At 35.5% G+C, this 17,202-nt stretch overlaps 1 long non-coding RNA gene across 28 annotated transcripts; it reads right to left on the bottom strand.

Annotated features, from left to right (window-relative positions):
* Positions 1 to 241: 241 nt before the first annotated feature.
* LOC110664858 (uncharacterized) lies at positions 242 to 16,808 on the bottom strand. Of its 28 annotated transcripts, none has more exons than XR_009141912.1 (5): positions 12,569 to 16,805; positions 8,038 to 12,484; positions 7,885 to 7,945; positions 7,712 to 7,769; positions 242 to 7,628 (listed from the first exon to the last, which is right to left on the bottom strand). It is a non-coding gene; the product is annotated as an uncharacterized LOC110664858 (long non-coding RNA). The 28 variants fall into 28 exon arrangements; XR_009141909.1 differs by having other exon boundaries at positions 242 to 7,769; positions 8,038 to 8,092; positions 8,597 to 12,484; XR_009141914.1 differs by having other exon boundaries at positions 242 to 7,769; positions 8,038 to 8,092; positions 8,648 to 12,484.
* Positions 16,809 to 17,202: the final 394 nt, after the last annotated feature.

The following is a 17,202-nucleotide window of genomic DNA, read 5'->3' as shown; positions in this document are numbered from 1 at the left end:
CAATGCAAAAAGCATCAAAACAACCATTCAAGCTAGCTAGCAATGCCCTTGAAGAAGTATAGTCTTGACATAAAGGAGCCACAATAACCCGATCATGATGAATTTGGATCAATCAAGTTCAAGTTCAAGTTCAAGCACCTGTTAGATCCGAGCTCCAAGGATGATTTGGCCACCAATCTATTACGAAAATGATTTACTTTCTGAGATCAACTAGATATCTATTAATAAAGAGATCAGCATCTTTTGAAATTGAAACGGCCGAAGATCATGCCTAAAATTAAACATAATAATTGAAGTACGTTCCATTATAACCTACATAACGAAATGGCAAAGATCCAACCGTGATTATAAGTAATTACCATCTCAATCTTTATATAAACAAATTTGAGACTGAGGACAACATACATTCTAAAAACTAAATAGGGCAATATAATTTCAACATTTCAATATAATTTATTACTGATTGAAACATTTGAGTGACTATTAAACAACCACTAGACCTCATCTTTCTTCTTGTTTTCACGTCACCTGAGAGTCAATTATTAGACACCAATTGAGAACCCAGGAAGCCACTGGCAACAACACTTACATAGCCAAATATTACTATGATGATGCCCAAAAACACACAGCCTTGGGATATTTGAGACAAACAAGAAGTATCAGTGCCTTTCCTTTTGCTTACGAGAAGTATGCGTCTTTCCTTTGCTTACTCCAAACACGAACATCTGCAAGGCTTTGCTCATGAACAGTTATAGGAGAGGGATAAAGGAAGTCGATAATAACAAAGTAGCAAACATCAGAGAAGCAAATACTTGCAGCAGCATCGTTCACAGCCTTACGAAAACATCAATTTGTTGTGCGAACCAAGAGGCGAGAAAGGAGTAACACAAAACCCATACCGGGGACAATGCGCAACTTTGAAATGGCATAGAGATATATAGACAGTTCATCATCATCACTAATTGAGAATAATGCACACAGGATACATACAAAGAAGGGGGAAGCGACAGTAGTGATCAGAAAAATCACCGTTTCACATGAAGTCAAAGGACAAAAAACCCAAGCCAGCTTCTACTTTCTTGCTACCTTCTCTCACTGACCAAACATTAAAAACCACAACAACAATAGCAAAGAGGTCATCTCCAGAAAACCAAGCTACAGCAAAAACTTCTTATGGTAGAAATTGCCATTTGGAATTTAGGCAGAGATATAATATACATTACTCGTCAGATAGAGAGTGAGGGAGATGAAGCAAGCCAAAAATTATAAACCAGCATCTCTTTCCTGGCCTCCCGAAGTATTCAAGATATGATACCAACCATAAAAAATGCCACCATACTACTTCCAACTCATTCAGCAACTACAATATAGCAAGTTATGTAAACTTGGAAGAGGACCCAAGAATAAAAACAAAACTTCTAAAAAGGCAAAAGACAAGACTGAAGCAACTGAAGCAACCAAACTATAACACGCCATCATTTCACACATGCAGGATTCCCATTGAAGCTGCAGGTTCCTCACAAGTAAATAAATAGGCACTATATTCATCCTTTTCTCCGTGGCATGAACTTGCGGTGTCTTCATGTCTAAGGGCAACTGTAAACACAAGATCCATCTAGGAATAGATATTGCGACTACTATAAACAACTAACATAGATCTAAAATAAAAAAAAAAAAGCCCAAGTTCCTTCGGAAGCAAAAACAATCAAGTCGAGAAAACTGGAAAACCCAAATCTGAGAATCAAACGAGAAATAATCCTACAACACAAAAGTAAAAGCTAATCTGGGAGTTTTTCTATGGTAGATTTGTACAGAAGCAAATTATTACTCTCTTGATGCATAATAGTGCATATAAATCTGGAAGATGACAAAATCCCATAATATTGCAAGCACTTACAGAATCTAAATAACTCCGTAGGCAAAAACTAACACAATTTATTTGTAAATTATCTTGGCCTAATCCTTCCATAGGGTAAAGGAGTACAAAATAAAGTTCATTGACCATTTTCCAACCAAAAATTAAAGCACAAAGTTATTGATCAAACCCGTCCACATTCTCTCAAAACAATGGGGTCACTGGAAGAACATGCACACTCCATACTCAAGTTGTTATCACATCTTGTTGTCTTACACTAAATAAGGTAAAAGAAAAGAACTAATACACCAAAATAAAGAAGAAAAAGGAAGAATACTTCCTTTTTTTTTCACCAAATATTTCTCTAACCAGGATAAGACCCTGAAAAACACACAAATGTTAAATTCATATTCAGTTTCTCGTTCTTTTTAACACATGCATTTATTTAAAGAGAAAAATCATAAATTTTATCACACTGCCTCCACAAGTTTAATTACTCAAAACATTGAAGCCAAAAGAGAAAAGGAACACCAAGATCTTAGCATCTCCCACAATCTTAGTCCGCATGCTGCTCGCATTAAAACACTTTGACCCCTGAAAACAAATGCACTTACCAACTTAGATTCAAATTCTACTTGCCTTAAAAAACAGATATTTATGCTAGCTGACTATATATACAAAAAGAGAGGGAAGAAAACAGAAGCTCCAAATCACTCTTCGTTGGTATGTCTCTCTAACATTCCCTTGATCAAATATTTGTCCTGCTGCCAGAATCATGAAAATTAGAGACTCGTCCGATGGAATCCTGAAAATTTGTGACCAGTACTCAGAATCTACATCTATCAAGGATGCATAAAATCACAAGTTACAAATTAAGATCCAAGAATCCCTTGATCAACCATATACTCAATATGAGATGGAAAACAACCCCTTAACAGCAAATCTCCAGTATCAGTACCATTTGCAAAGAACAATGTTTCATAAAAAATAAAGTTCCAGCACAATTGAATCTCAGACCAACATTTGCAGAAATACCAAAGGACATCACATACTCCTCAATCATAACAAAACATAACATTGACGTGGACATATACAACATTGGAGCGAATTTAAATTGCCAGCGCAACAGAATATAAGATCTTCATAAAAAGAATGGCAAAAAAGCCAAATTATATCATCAAACTACTCAATCTTAGACCCACGCCTAACAAAATACCAACAGCGGCAAAAGACTTAAAATATTCCCTCGCAATCATAAACTGATTTCTCTCTCTCTAATACCGAAGGGAACCTGGACAAATACAACATTGGAGCTCTAAAGCGCAACAGAAAATTTGATCTTTATAAAAGAACGGCAAAAAAGCCAAATTATATCATCACTACTCAATCTTAGACCCACGCCTAACAAAATAGCAACAGCGGCAAGAGACTTAAATACTCCCTCTCAATCATAAACTGACCTCTCTCTCTAATACCGAAGGGAACCTGGACAAATACAACATTGGACCTCTGATCAACACCCTAAAGTTACATTGGACCTCTGATCAACACCCTAAACTTGCTGTGCATAACATGAACTCACAAAAAGAAAAACTTATGGACAGCATGCTATTAATTATCTAAAGAAACCCTTTCTATATTATCTTTGCCCATGTTTGGTTCGTCCCTAAAATTTCTCAGTGCTCTAGAGCTGATTCTGAAAAAGCAAGGATCAAAATCTCATTCTTTTTTAATTATTTGAAGTAAAGAATTCTTAACCAATAACTAAAGACGTAGAGTAGAGACTTCTCAAACCAATGATCTATATACTCTCAAACCAATGGATGGGAAGAACGCCCACGTATAACTACGAAGCATAGAACAAAAACCATGATCACTAAATAAAAAAAAAAAAAAGAAACAGAACAATGGTCCCCCAAAATCTTGTTCTTGGACAGAAAATTTTCATCCAAAAACCAAGGGATATTCTCAAAACAATGGGCAGTGGTAGATCCAAGCTGTAATTAAGAAGCCAAAATCTAATTAATATTTAATATGCAAAAAATAAAGTCAATTTTCAAAACTTCCACAAGAGAGAGAGAGAAACTGCAAGCGTTCAGATATTAACAGATCATTGCAAAAGGAGGAAAAAACACACCACTGGCTTCCAAAGTAGGGACCTGGAAAACACAAATCAATAGTTCAGATTCAAATTCTTGCCCAACTTAAGACATGTATTTTAGAAAAAACTAAAATTCGTCTCCCAAAGTTGGATTTCAAATAAAGGAGCAATAACAAAATATCTCCCAAAACCATCTTTGCTAAGAGGCCTCGGATTCAAAACAATGAAGCCCTGAAAACATATGCATGACAAACATACCAAACTGAGATTAAAATTCTCCAGAAATAGGGATTCAATAATTATTGTTGATTAAAGAAACAAAAAGGAGAAAGGAAAGCTCCCGTCACTCCCAGCTAATATCACTAACATTTCACGATGAGTCCACCACACTGATTAAATCCTGAAAAAAAATTTCAACCAATTCCCAGAATCTATCACTCTGACAGATACTCAAAACTATAAATTATAGCTTTCAGATTCAAGAAAACCCCTCCCCCCCTCATCTGAGGGAAACCCTTTGCCCTTGATCAATCATAGCCCGCGTAGTCAAAAGAAGAAAGAAACCAAGGAAACAATAATCAAATCTCAAGTTTCAAATTCATTTGCCAAGAATAAAAGTAGTCATAAATTTCTTTGAACACAGAGAGATCAAGAAATTTAAATACTTTCAAGAAGAGTTTGAAAATTATCAAAAGCCAAATATCAGATACCCACAAAGTACCGGTATAGCATAAGCTAAAAACATCAAATTGCCCATTCCAATCATCTATTAATCTTTCTATACATAAAAGTGTCATCTTTGGTTAACAGCTAGAACTTGCAATGTAGAATACCAACCAATGTAACGAGAAACTATGGTATCATGGCCAGATTATTATTTTAGCGAACGCTTGAATCTTGGTGCATGTAAAGCCATCAATTTGTCAGAGCAAAAATACAAATATTGCAAATGAGAGCATCCAAAGCTCATCTCTACAGAACAATTTCCAAAACATAAATTAATAACAGCCCCATCCAAATTACTTATTTTAAAACCCTCCTCCTTTATCTGGGCTTGGGACCAGCTGCGTATACAACACAGGCGGAGTTACATGCATTAAAAAAAAAAAAAAACCCAAAAACAAACAAACAAAACATAACTACATACTCCTAGAAAAAAGAAGACCATGGAACACACCTTGACGAAGTTGATAAGAATTAACCAGATTCGCTTAGTGTAAAAGGGACGATAACAGATCATCAGCAACATCATTACCAGTACCCAATATCAGCAACATATTATTCAGCGAGCACCAAATAACATCAAAACGCTAAAACAGAACGAAAAGAAAATACATGTCCCATCATCTTCCCCAACATATGAGAAACTTTTACGTGCACCCATGAATCAGAAAACCAAAGATCACCATAATTAGACAACAGAGGCAAAAATTATCATAAATGCCCAAAACACATAACCTTGAGATATTTGTGACATATAATAAGTATCAGCGTTCTTCCTTCGCTTACAAGAAGTAAGTGCCTTCCCTTTGCTTTCTCCAATCACAAGAACATCTGCAAAGCTTGCACATGAACAGCCAGCCACAATTCCTTCTAAAAACGAGAAAAATATCGGAGGAAGGAAGTTGATAATAACAAAGAATCAACATCAGAGAAGCAAATACTAGATGCAGCTAGCATCACTGATAACCTTACAGAAACATCAAAGGACTAACACAAGCTCATACTGATACAAAGCACGACTCGGATGTAATACCACAGAGAATAATGCATTACAAGGAAGAAGCAACATCAGCGATCAGAGAAATCACCATCTCGTATCAAGTCAAAGAAAAAAAAAAGCCCAAGCCAGCTTCTATTTTCTTGCCGCCTTATATCACTGATCCAAACATGAAAAACCACATAAACAAAATCAAACCACTGGTTATCTCCAGAAAACAAAGTTACAACATTAATTTCTTATGATAGAAATTGCCATCATCAGGGATTTAGACCGTGATATGATGTAAATGACTTGTCAGATAGAAAGGGTCAAGCCAGATAATTTAAACCATCATCTTTGTCCTGGCCTCCAATGTCTGTATCCAGTTGCAGTACTTACTAAACTATATAATACCAACCACAAAAATGCCACCCTACTACATCCCAGTTCCAATCCATTCAGCAACTGCAAAACAGCAAGCTATGTGAACTGAAAGAAGACCCAAGAAGAAAACAAGACTTCTGGAAGGGCACGGATACAAAAAAAGAACAAGAGACTGAAGCAACCAAACTACAAGCCATAACACATGCAGGATTCTCATTGAAGCTCTGCAGCGTCCTCACAAGAAAGAAATACACGCTGTATTCATCCTGTCCTCTGTGGCATGAACTTGCAGTGTCTTCAAGTCCAAGGACAACCGTGAACACGTCATCTGGGAACAAATACTGCAACAACCATAAAAAAACTAATAGAGAGAACCAACTAATAGAGAGAACCAACAAACCCAGAGTTTCTGAGAAAGTTGGAGCAAAAATAATCAAATGAACAAAATTGCGAGCATAAGGTGAGAAACCTGAAAACTGCAAGTCTAAGAAGACAAGAAGAAACAATCCTACAACACCACGGAAGTTGCTAATCTGAGAGTTGTTCTTAGGTTCCAATACACACAGTTTGTGCCGTCATGTGCCATTCACTAATTACAACCACAATTGTAAGGCAGATTTAGATAGAAGCAAATTTTCACTCGCCTGATGGATAGCAGTGCATATAAATCTGAAGTCGTCACAATAGCATATCGAAACCAATTATCTGACACTAAACAGTTCCATGGGTAAAAACTAACACAAATTATAAGGTATCTTAACCTTATCCTTCAATAGGGAGGAGTATAAAATAAAGTTAATTGACCATTTTCAAACCAAATATTAAAGCACAGTTATTGATCAAACCTGTCTACATTCTCAATACAATGGGGTCATTGGAAGAACATGCACACTCCACACCTGCGCTGTTCTTCACATATTGTCTCACAAGATAAAAGACAAGAAAAGAAAAAAAAAAAGCAACAAAAGCTAAAATGTTGCTAATTAATTTAAAAGAAGAAAAACACTTCCTTTTTTCACCAAATATTTCTCAAAACAAAGAGAGACCCTGAAAAAACACAAAGATTAAGTTCATATTTAGTTTCTCATTCCTTGGTATTTCAAAAGCAGAAAATCATAAAATTTATCAAACTCCCTCCACAAGTTTAAAAGGATGTCAGCATCTTCCAGAATCTTAGTCCGCAAGCTCCTCACATTAAAACATTTTACCACTGAAAACAAATGAATGATAAACCATACCAACTCATATTCAAATTCCAAGTGCCTAAAAAATAGGGATTTGTGCTAGTTAACTATAAATACAAAAAAGAAAGGGACCCAAAAAAAAATCTCCAACTTATTCTTAGCTGATACGTCTCTCACAAGCACTCCCTTGATCAACTATTAGCCTGAAAATTTGTGACCAGAACTCAGAATCTACAACTATCAAGGATGCATAAAATCATAAGTTATAAATCAAGATCCAAAAATCCCTAGATCAATCAATACTCGATACAAAAAAGGAAAACAACCCCCCTTCACCAGTCTCAGTTACATTTGCAAAGACCAGTGTTCTCATGCCAAGTTACCACATTTGGGAAAAAAAATCTGCATAAAACCACCCAAAAAGAAGCCCAATTTAAGGATCATCAACCACTAAATCTTAGACCAACATCTAAAAAAATACCAACAGCAGCACAGGACGTAAAATACTCCCTCTCAATCATAAGCTGATCTCACTCGATAAACCTGGACAAATACAACATTGGAGCTCTGATCAATACACTAAACTTGCTGTGCATAACATGAACTCACAAAAAGAAAAACTTATCAACAGCATGTTATTAATTATCGAGAAAGAGACTTTCTATATTGATCTTTGCCCATGTCTAGTCCCTGAATTTCTCAATGCTCTAAAGCAGATCCTGAAAAAGCAGTAGCAAAATCTCATTCTTTTTTAATTATCTGAAGTAAAGAATTCTGAACCAATAACTAAAGACATAGAGACTTCTCAAACCATGATCTATTTATTCTCAAACCAATGGAAGGGAAGAACGTCCAAGCTCACTGTTCTGTAATAAGAAGCATAGACAAGCTAGGTGTTACATAGCAAAATCTCAGAACACCATAACACCAGAATTAGAAGAAGAAGAAGAAGAAGAAGAGAGAGAGAGAGAGAGAGAGAGAGAGAGAACAATTAGAGAGAGGAAATAACTGTTGTATTGTTGATTTGATGATTCCTATCAATTACAATGCAAAGGGCTATTTATGTCATTCACGAACTACTTAGTCATAACACTAGGTTACACAAAAACCATGATCACTAAAAAAAAAAAAAAAAAAGAAACAGAACATGGTCCCGTTGTTCTTAGACAGAAAATCTTCACCAAGAAAATTTTCACCCAAAAACCAAGGGATATTCTCAAAACAATGGGCAGTGGCAGCAAGAACAGCAAGCTTGTACCCACGCTGTAATTAAGAAACCAAAATCTAATGTTCGATATGAAAAAAAATAAAGTCAATTTTCAAAACTCCAGAGAGAGAGAGAGAGAGAGAGAGAGAGAGAGAGAAACAACCGCAAGGTTTCAGATATTAACAGATCATTGCAAAAGGAAGAAAGCACACACCCTAGGCTTCCAAAATAGGGACCCTGGAAAACGCAAATTAATAGTTCAGATTCAAATTCCTGTCCAACTTAAGACGTATTTTAGAAAAAAACAAAAATTCATCTCATACTCCCAAAGTTGGATTTCAAATAAAGGAGGAATAACAAAATATCTCCCAGATCCATCTTTGTTCAGAGTCCTCGGATTCAAAACAACAAAGCCCTGAAAACATAAGCATGACAAAACATACCAAACTAAGATTAAATTTCTCAAGAAATAGGAATTCAAGAATTATTGTTGACTAGAGAAACAAAAAGAAGAAATGAAAGCCCCCAGTCACTCTTAGCAAAACACTTCATGATCAGTCCACCACACTGATGAAATCCTGAAAAATTACAACCAATTCTCAGAAACTACCACTCTAACAGATAAACTATAAATTATAGCTTTCAGATCCAAGAAAACCCCTTCCCCTCATCTGAGGCAAAACCCTTCCCATTTAATCAATCATAGCCCTCATAGTCAACAGAAAGCAGAAACCACCTATGGAAACAATATTCAAATCTCAAGTTTCAAATTCATTTGCCAAACTATAAATTATAGCTTTCAGATCCAAGAAAACCCCTTCCCCTCATCTGAGGCGAAAAACCCTTCGCATTTGATCAATCATAGCCCACGTAGTCAACAGAAGCCAGAAACCACCTATGGAAACAATAATTAAATCTCAAGTTTCAAATTCATTTGCCAAGAACAAAAGTTGTCATAAATTTCTTTGAACACAGAAAGATCAAGATATTTAAATACTCTCTCCCTCTCTGTATTGAATCCTTGACCGAAAACAGAAACTGCAAGAAGAATTTGAAAATTATCAAAAGCCAAATGTTAAGCACCCACAAAATACCGACACAGCATGAGCTAAGAACATCAAATTGCCCTTTCCAATCATCAATTGATCTCTCCATACATAAAAGTATTATCTTTGGTTAACACATTAAACTTGCAATGTAGAATACCAACCAATGCAATGAGAAACTATGGTACGTGGGCAGATTATTCTTCTAGTGAACACTTGAGTCTTGATGCATATAAAGCCATCAATTTGTCAAAGCATAAATCCAGATATTGCAAAAGAAAGTATCCAACGCTTCCATTCTTAATTTAAGATATTGCAAAATATTGGTTCAGTCCTACCCACATGCCATCAAAACAAGTCGCTGGAAGGATGTTAAAGCTATGTGGAAATAGTGATCCAGAAGAACAAACCAATTTAATGATAAAGCTGAGGTCATAAATAATCTCTCTTATGCACCTCTCTCTTATGCATCCGTGGGATCCTGGCAACATACAAAAGGCAAGCTCCAATAATCTCCTTAAACTGGACATATTACCACATCAACATAACAAGAAATAACAGCAAACTTATTATTGTATAAAAACTTCCTGTCTCCTATTCACCCATAAAAGCTTCCCGTCTCTTATGCACCCAAAGGATCCTGGCAACATTCAAAAGGCAAGCTGCAACTTAAAAACCTTAAAATGGACATATTATACCACATCAACATGACAAGAAATTACAGCAAACATATTATTGTTTAAAAAACTTCCTTTGTCAATAATTGGCACATGTGATAATCCATGGATTTCTCATTGCACTTGGACAGTCCTCAAAAAGCAAATTCAAACCTATCCAAATTTTCAAGACAATGGGGAATTTTGGTAAATTCGTACAAGCTCAGACCACAATTGTAATTATCAATCTCAATCACTAAAAATAAGGGAAGTAAAAACATAAAAAAGGAATAATTCTTGGATACCAAAAAATTTTTAGGAAACAAAGGATATTCCGACTCATGCCCAACCTGATAAGCAGCAGAAACCAACTAATCAGGGCAAAAATAAAAAATAAAAAAAGGACACTCCCCAAAAAACAGAGAGAGAGAGAGAGAGAGAGAGAGAGAGAAGGGGGGCTGGGGCAGAGGCAGGACGGGGTCACTCTTAAATATTAAAGGAATTCCAGTAAAAGGAAACTTCCCGATCAATATCATAAACTGATCCCTCCATAAGTTTGATTTCTCAGAATACTGAAATCTAAGGCACCCTGAAACAAGAAGCACCAAATTCTCATATTATAATCAAATTCACTTGGGGATTCCATTCATATAATGGGGAGGCAATCAATATTCAGAAGGGTAAAAAGAACTCCCTGAAAAGTCCTAGCCAACGCATTCCTCAAATAAAAAAGCTGGAAAAAGACAAAAGAACAAACTTAGAAACTAGTTTTCTGTGCCTAATAACTAGTGATGTATAAAAACAGTTTCCAAACACAAAATAAAGAGGGAAAAAAAAGCTGCCCGACTACTCTGCCAGCAAGATATAGGATTCAACCACAAGATCACTCCTTGACCCTGTACAATCACACCAATAATAAAATACTCAGAATAATGGGTGACTGCTACATGGAAATTCAAGCAAAAATTATTGATGCAAAGATCCAAGAAAAACCCTTTTCTCAATCTTAGTTCATGCCTCAAGAGGATGGAAAGAAACACCTTGGAGCAACCAAATCTACCGTTTTAGTTCACTTGCCAAAGAGCTCAACCATAAGATGACCAATTAAAACAGACTAAAGATTTAAATCAGGAAGCCACCAAAACAGAAGGGAAAAACTTGAATAATCCTCACAAGTAAATAATTATGCACTATATTCGTACTTCTCTCTGTGGCATGAACTTGCCCTTTCTTCATGTCCAAAGGCAACTGTAAACACAAGATCCATCTAGGAACAGATATTGCGACTACTATAAACAACTAACACAGATTTAAAGAAACAAAAAATCAGGAGCAGCAAAAACAATCAAATTGAGAAAACCGAAAAACTCAAATCTAGGAATCTACCAAGAAACAATCCTAAAACACAGAAGTAAAAGCTAATGTGGGAATTTTTCTAAGGTTCCACTAATACAAAACACAAAATTGTAAGGCAGATTTGTACAGAAGCAAATAATCACTCCCCTTATGCATAATAGTGCACATAAATCTCGAAGATTGACAAAATTACAGATTATTGCAACCAGTTATCACATTCTAAATAGCTCAATAGGCATAAACCAACACACAATTTTTATATAGACTATCTTAGCCTAATCAATCCTTCCATAGGGTAAAGTGAGTACAAATAAAGTTAATTGACCATTTTTGAACCAAAAATTAAAGCACAAAGTTATTGATCAAACCTGTCCACATTCTTGAAACAATAGGTCATTGGAAGAACATGAACACTCCATAGTCAAGCTGTTATCACATCTTGTTGTCTTACACTAAAATAAGGTAGAAGGGGGAAAAAAAACTAAAACATAAAATAAAGAAGGATTTTTTTTTCACCAAATTTTTCTCAAACAAGGATAAGACCCTGAAAAACACACAGATTAAATTCATATTCAGTTTCTCGTTCTTTTTAACACTTGCATATATTTTTAGAGCAAAATCATAAATTTTATCACATTCCCTCCACAAGTTTAATTACTCAAAAACATTGAAGCCAAAAAAGAAAAGGAACACTAAGATCTTAGTATCTCCCAGACTCTTAGTCCACAATGCTGCTCACATTAAAAAACTTGACCACCTGAAAACAAATGCACATACCAACTTAGATTCAATTCCATTTGCCTTAAGAAACAGGGATTTAATCTAGCCGACTATATACACAAAAAAAAAAAAAGGGAAGAAGAAGAAGAAGAAGAAGAAGAAAAAAGGGGCTCCAAATCACTCTTTGCTGGTCTGTCTCCCTAACACTCCCTTGAATCAAATATTAGTCTTGCTGACAAAATCCTCAAAATTTGAGACCAGTCCAACGGAATCCTGAAAATTTGTGACCAGTACTCAGAATCTACATCTATCAAGGATGCATAAAATCACAAGTTACAAATTAAGATCCAAGAATACCTTGATCAACCATATACTCAATACCAGATGGAAAATAACCCCTTACCATCTGTAAAGAACAATGTTTCACTATGAACCAACTAAACACAAAAATAAAAATAAAGTTCCAGCACAACTGAATCTCAGACCAACAATTGCAGAAATACCAAAGGACATCACAAACTCCTCGATCATAACAAAAGATACCTGGACATGGACATATACAACATTGGAGCGAATTTAAACTGCAGGCTCAACAGAAAATAAGATCTTCATAAAAAGAGCAACAAAAAAGCCAAATTATATCATCAAACTACTCAAATCTTAGACCAATACCAATAGCAGCAAAAGACAAATACTCCCTCTTAATCATAAACTGATCTCTCTCTCTCTCTCTCTCTAATATTGAAGGGAACCTGTACAAATACAACATTGGAGCTTTGATCAAACACCTTAAACTTGCTGCGTATGACATGAACTAACACAAAAGAAAGACAACATATTATCAATTATTGAGAGACACTTCCTAGATCAATCTTTGCCAATGTCTCCCTGAATTTCTTTTCTCAATGCACAAGAGCAGATCCTGAAAAAACAAGAATCAAAACCTCAATTCTTTTTCAATTATTTTAGATAAAGAATTCTGAACCAATAACTAAAGACAGACTTCCTCAAACCAAAGATCTATACATTCTCAAACCAATGGATAGGAAGAAAGTCCAAACTCACTTTGCTGTTATTAAGAAGCATTAGACCAAATTACAGTCAGATTACACAAAAACCATAATAAAAAATTATAAAAACGAAAAAAAGAAAAAAAAAAAAGGGAAATAGATAACAATGGTCCCCCAAATATTGTTATTCACCCAAAACCAAGGGTAAAGCCTGCACACGTATTCTCAAAACAATGGGAAATGGCAGCCAGAACATAAAAGCTCATACCCAAGTTGTAATTAAGAAGCTGAAACAAAATTGATGTTCAATGTGCAAAAAAAATAGTTGTCATTTTCCAACAGTTCCAAAAAAAAGGGAAAAAAAAAAGTAGTAGTTCTGAGCACAAGGGTTCAGATATTAACAAATAATTGCAAAAGAGGGGAAAAAAATACTTCAGGATTTTCCAACCACAGACTTCAAAAATATGAACTGACCCTGAAAGAAAAAAATTCAATTGTTCATATTTATATCATTGTTCTACTTAAAGATATGTATCTGAGAAAAACAGAAATTTCACACTCCCTCCCAAAGGTAGATTTCAGATAAAGCAGCAATAACCAAATGTCTCCCTGATCCATCTTTGTCCACATGGTCCTCAGACTCAAAACACTTGAGCCCTGAAAGCACATGCATGAGAAAACATACCAACTGAAATTAAAATCCTTTAAAAATTGGGATTCATAAATTATTGCTGACTAAAGAAACAAAATAGAGAAGGGGAAAAGCCCAGTCACTCTTGGCAAAAACTTTTTCATGATTAGTCCACCACACTGATTAAATCTTGAAAAATTACAACTAAAAAAAATAAAACTAAAATTCACAGAATCTACCAAATACAGATTCTTAAAACTATAAATTATAGCTTGAGATCCAAGGTCCCTCATCTGAGAAAATCCCTTCGCCTTTAATCAATCATTAACCCACATGGTCAACAGAAGGCAGAAACCACCTAGGGAAACAATAATCAAATCTCAAGTTTCAAATTATCTGCCAAGAACAAAGTTGTTTAAACAAAAAGGAAAGGCAAGATATTTAAATAGCTCTGCATTGCATCCATGACTGAAAACAGAAACTGCGAATTTTAGAATTATCAAAAGCAGAACACAAGACCGAATCTCAGATACCCACAACATACCTACATAGCATGAGCTAAATACATCAACTTTCCCTTTCCAACATCAACTGATCTCTCTATGCATCAAGTGTTATCTTTAGTTAACACCTTAAACTTGCAATGTAGAACACCAATGCAATGAGAAATTATGGTGTAATTAGTAAACACTTGCCAATCTTAGTGCATGTGAAGCCATCAATTTCTCAAATGAATAAATCACTAGAAACTTTGATTTAGTAACTTATCTATTTAAACCAATAACTGGCAGAGACTCTGTCAGGCCTATCCACACGCCATCAAAACAACTCACTGGAAGAAAACAAAAGCTTACATTGAAATTGTGATCTAGAAGAATAAACCAATTTAATGATAAAGCCGTTATCTTAAATAACCCCCCTCTTATGCACCCATGAGATCCTGGCAACAAGCAAAAGGCAAGCTCCAACTTAATCACCTTGAACTGGACATACCATACCACATCAACATAACAAGAAATTACAGCAAACATATTATTGTATAAAAAAAATTCCTGTCAATAATTGGTGCATTGTGAAAAATCCTGAATTTCTCAATCCACTTGGGCAGTCCCGAAAAAGCAAGCATTCTAAGTTCTTACATTCTTGTTTTTTAAGTCGAAACTTTTTAAATCAATAAACTAAGGCACTAACCTATCCAAATTCTAAACTGTTTAAATCAATAATCAAGGCACAAACCTATCCAAATTCTCAAAACAATGGGGAGTTTTAGGAAATTCATAGAAGCGCATACCACAACTAAAATTTTACAAGAGATCATTCTCAATCGCTAAAAAGGAAGGAAATAAAGAGACGAACAAAAATAAAAAACAATTATTGGATACCCAAAATCTTTTAGGAAACAAAGGATACCTGACAAGCAGCATTAACCACCCAATCCGGGTAGAACAACAGAGAGAGAGAGAGAGAGAGAGAGAGAGAGAGAGAGAGAGAGAGAGAGAGAACGGGGAAGGGGTACACTAAAAAATTGAAGGAATCTAGGAAAAAGAAACTTCCCGATCAATATATCATACACTGATCCCTCCATGTTTGATTTCTCAGAATAATGGAATCAAGACACCCTGGAACAAGAAGCACCAAATTCTCAGATAACAAAATCACTCAAGGATTCTATTCATATAATGAGGAGGCAATCAATATCAGAAAGGGTAAAAAGAACTCCCTGAAAATCCCTATTCATCGGATTCCTCAAATAAAAAAAGCTGAAAAAGGCAAAAGAACAAACTCAGAAACTAGTTCTCTGCGCCTAATAACTAGTGATATGTAAAAACAGTTTCCAGACAAACACAAAATAAAGAGGGATAAAAAGGCTCCTGACTACTCTGCCAACAGGTTTCACCAATATGTAGGTTTCAACCTCAAGATCACTCCATGATCCTGGAAAATCACACCAACAATACAACATTCAGAATAATTGGTGGCTGCTGTATGGAAATTCAAGCAAAAAATTATTGACGAGATGATACAAGAAAAATCCTTTTCTCAGTCATAGTTCAAGCCTTAAGAGGACGAAAGAAACACCATGGAGCAACCAAATCTACCGTTTCAGTTAACTTCCTAAAGATCAAAACCATGACAACGACCAATTAAAACAGAGATTAAAGATCTAAATCAATATTCAAAGCACCACTGGTTTGCATGTCAATACGGATAAAATAACAAGTTACTGAAAAGAGCTTCTGGAAGTGAAACATAAAGAAGCAATTTAAGAAGCCACCAAAACTGAAGGGAAAGGAAAGACTTGCAATAATCCAAAAAGACTCGGTCAACTTGATTATTAATCCACCACCTCCACCATGGTACACCGTAAAAAATATATCATGAATCAAACTCTGCTTCATAAGAGAGCTGAAATCAACGAAAAAATCATCAAGCTTCCTGTGAAGTACATGTCGTACATAAATTGAACATCAAAACACAACTTCCCTCAATCAAGCTCATAACCAAGATAACTACGGATACACCTCGGCCTTCAAGCGTGTATGCTGCTTAATCCAAAGCCAAACACAACAGAACAACCATAAACAGCTCATCTTAACAATCTAAGAAATCGAAACCAGCTAAAAATAAGCCCCAGGTAATTAGATCTTCAGAAAATAAATCGGAAACGAAAAGGAGACAATAAAAAAGAAGAAATATTTCTCAGATACTAGCAATACCGATCAAACCAACAATTCTCTTCTATGCTCTTCTCCGATCTAACGATTCCCAAACACGGGTCTTGCACATATGAACCAAATCATATAAGAAATCAACTGAACAACGAATGAAACGAAACCGATATGACCACCTACAGCTAGCAGATCTTAACAAATAGTTAAAGAAGATCACAGAAGAAACTAAGCACTATAACGTTACCGAACACCACGCCTCACCATCCAACGCCAACACCACCACCACCACCACCCAGAGGCGATTTTGTTCGACAGAGGTGGAGTGGTATTTATATACAGGAAGGATGAGATGAACGGCTGAGATTAAATTGTGATTCTGGACGATCACGGCTGGGATTTATTTCTAAAAAGAGTCGGTCGCTTAAGGCGGACGCGGACTTTAGTTAGCTTGACATGTAAGCCACGCGTTTTTGAATGAAAAGCTAAATACCAGGTTGGCTTTTCGGTGGGCCACATACTTAAGAAATGGTCGGTTAGCAGGAAAGTAATAATAATAAATAGTTATTCGATAACCATCCACCAAAATATCTTGCTTTGTTATCACGATTAAAAAGGATTATACTTCGTTTCCGAATGAGAAAAATATAAAAAAGCATTTTTATAAATTATTATTTAGTA

This window comes from Hevea brasiliensis, chromosome 12, assembly GCF_030052815.1.
Source record: "Hevea brasiliensis isolate MT/VB/25A 57/8 chromosome 12, ASM3005281v1, whole genome shotgun sequence".
Classification (NCBI taxonomy): Eukaryota; Viridiplantae; Streptophyta; class Magnoliopsida; order Malpighiales; family Euphorbiaceae; genus Hevea; species Hevea brasiliensis.
The sequence above is the reverse complement of the archived record's forward strand: the minus strand, read 5'-3'. Positions and strand labels throughout refer to the sequence as shown.